Below are 3,242 nucleotides of genomic sequence, written 5' to 3' on the forward strand. Positions count from 1 at the left end.
TGAGGTGGTTCTTTAGTCCTGTGAAAGTCCTTCTGTGGTCATTGGGCACCTCCCAGCAAAGCATTGCCAAGATCCTCTGAAGATCCTCAAATTTTTAGGCTGGAAAATTCATCTTGCACTGACACTTTCAGGCTTTAGAATTTTCAGGAGGAAGAATTTCTTTCCTGTCCCTAAATCATTTTGGTTTAAGCTGTCTGCCTTGAATTCAAAGGCCAGCCTCAATATCTGAATGTACAGGACGCTTGTGCTATGTGCTTGTTATTATCAGCTGTTACCACAATGGGGCCCCATTTTTCCTGGGTGGGGTGTCTCTGGGTGCTAATACAAGCGTTACCACTACTAATTGAATGGTTAGACAGAACTCTGTTTCCCCTCATGAACTAGGTTGAAATTGTCTTCTTTCTTAACATTTCATTGATCATTTTCCTCTTCAATTTCATCTGCTTCCGTGTTAATCCTCCTTTTGATGTATTAACTAGTACATGGCACCCTGCAGTTAGCCATTAGAAGAAAGGCACCCTCTATCTTTTCTTATCTATCTTTTCTCTGTTGACTCAGGTCTCTGCTCTTCTAAAAGCCTCCTGTGCCTTCATCCAGAAGGAAAAGGCTCCGCTGGGTTTTACCGGGGTGCATGTTTCATTGGCAGCGCCGCTGGGAGCTAATACCTCCCCCCCCCCCCCCCCCCCCCGCGGCGGACCTGCTGCAGCGCTCTCCGAGGGGCTCTCTGATGTGCTAAGCCGCAGTAACACGTGTCTGGCTTCAGCACCCTGGAGAGCTCCCCTTCCTAGCCGGCTCCCGGGGCCGAGCGGTGCTGCAGCATCACCTCCCCCTGGCGCAACAGTTTATACCCGAGTCACACTCCTGGGAACTGCCCCGGGGTTAGCCCCCCCCCCCCCCCGAGGGGCGCGGCAATGCTGGCACCGCACCCCTCTTCTCCGCCCTGAGCGCGGGGCGCTGGGCAGGGAGCCTGCGGGCCTGGAGCCCGGGCTGAGTTTTGCTGGACTCTGCCGGCTTGCGAAGGAGTTGGGGACGGGCACAGCCCAGCCGCCAATGACCGACCCCCTTCACACTGAGAGAAGAGGGGAGGGAGGCGCTGGGGCACGCGAATAAAGCCAATTCCTGGCTCTGAAACACTTCCCAGCAGCGCATCATCCTGCTCGATCGCAGGCGCTGGGTTCACACTATGGGCAGGCGGGGAGGGGGGGAGCCAATGATTCCGGGGCCGGCTCCGTTTCCCATGGCACTTAATTAAACAGGCGGCCAGGTTACCTGACTAAAGGTAGGAAAAGCCTCAAGGGGCTGAAAAATTCCCTTCCCGCCGCCTTTGTTAATGGTCGATCTCACTCGCTTTGCTTTCCCCTCGTGCCCTGCCAATGGGGCTCTATTTGCACGTGTGTCTGGGGATCAGTGTGTCGCTAGTGGCGAGGCTCATTTAGATCTTCCTCCAGGTGTCTTTAAAACTTTATTCTCCGGTGGCTGGGGATTTTTCACACGCCTCTGTGGAGAGGGAGAGAGAGAGAGAGGTGTCCCTAATTCGGGTAGTCCTTCATCCACTTGCTTTTTTGAATAGTACTTTATTGCTTGTTGCATCATGTATTGTAATGATGGATTATTAATTTATGATGTATCTGATTATACTTTATTACCTTACTCCATGTGCTTTTCATTGCAATCTTTGTCCCCGGTGGAGATGCCATTGCACGCCTGTCTGTGGGTAGATGTCTGCCTCGTGGCCATTTATAGCATCATCTGGGTGCTTTTTCTCTTTGCTTGAGTTTCCGACAGGGTAGGGATAGTGTGTCTGCAAGCAAAGGGTGTCACTCATTCTGGTGGCCTCTTATGTTCTTCATGGATGTGTTTGTACGGCAATCCTTAGCGCTCACGGGAAGGTTTCACTTCACGTGTCCCTGGGAGCAGGGGTGTTTCTAGAAGGAATGGCCATGAGTATCTTCCTGTTTTCACTGTAATCTTATTCTCCACTGATGGGAGGGTTGAACTGCACATGTGCCCATGTAGGTGGTGTAAGGGTGGAGGGGCCATAAATGCCCCTTGGGTATGTGTGTGGAGATGCCACTAGTGCCTGTGGTAGGATTGGAAGAAGAGGCACCACTAGGGCCCGTTGGGGGAGTAGAGGAGGAAGTGCAACTAGTGCCCATAGGGGGTAGAGGTGTCACTAATTTTCCCATTTCCTTGCCCTCTAGTGAAAGATGGCTGATTTCTCTGCTCACCACAACCAGAGCCAGTCTGCACTCACCCCCACCAACGGGACGTTGGTGCTGTTCCAGAGCTTGCAGCTGGTGCACCAGCTGAAGGAGCCGATCATGCCGCTGTATGCAGCCGTGGCGGTGGTGGGCATGCTGGGGAACTGCTTGCTGGTGCACGTCATTGTGCAGGTGAAGAAGATGCACAATGTCACCAACTTCCTGATCGGGAACCTGGCCCTGTCAGACGTGGCCATGTGCGCCACCTGCATCCCACTCACCCTGGCCTACATCTTCGAGCCCCGCGGCTGGATCTTCGGCAGCACCAGGTGCTACTTCATCTTCTTCATGTAGCCTGTCACCGTCTACGTGTCTGTCTTCACTCTGGCCACCATTGTTGCGGACTGTTACGTTGCCATTGTGCATCCACTGCGGCGCCGCATCTCGCTGCAGCTGGGTGCCTACGTGGTGCTCTTCATCTGGATCCTTTCTGGCTGCCTGGCACTGCCAGCCATGGCTCACACCTACTATGTGGAACTCGGCCAGCAGGAGATCACTCTGTGCGAGGAGTTCTGGGGGGAACAAGAGCACCAGCGTCAGACCTATGTGCTCTTCCTGCTGCTTATCACCTACCTCTGCCCCCTGCTAGCCATCCTGGTCTCCTACACCAAGATCTCCCTCAAGCTCAAGAACAGGGTCATGCCTGGTACTATCACTCAGATTCAGGCCAACTGGGACAGAGCCAGGCACAAGAGGACCTTCTGCCTGCTGGTTGTAGTAGGGGTGGTCTTTGGGGTGTGCTGGCTGCCCTTACATACCTTCAACCTCATCCGGGACATCAACATCAATGCCATGGATGCCTATTATTTTAGCCTTGTCCAGCTGCTGTGCCACTGGTTTGCTATGAGCTCTGCCTGCTACAACCCCTTCATATATGCCTGGCTGCATGGTAGCTTTAGGGAGGAGCTAAAGAAGTTATTGGTCTGGCACAGAAAAGTGGCTCCTTATAGGTAAAGCATGACAGTGAGTGTTGTCATCTGA

General features: G+C 53.3%; 1 pseudogene; it reads left to right on the forward strand.

Annotated features, from left to right (window-relative positions):
- Nucleotides 1-2,207: 2,207 nt before the first annotated feature.
- On the forward strand, nucleotides 2,208-3,242 carry LOC128840997 (prolactin-releasing peptide receptor-like; annotated as a pseudogene).

This window comes from Malaclemys terrapin, chromosome 7 (genome assembly GCF_027887155.1).
Source record: "Malaclemys terrapin pileata isolate rMalTer1 chromosome 7, rMalTer1.hap1, whole genome shotgun sequence".
Lineage (NCBI taxonomy): Eukaryota > Metazoa > Chordata > Testudines > Emydidae > Malaclemys > Malaclemys terrapin.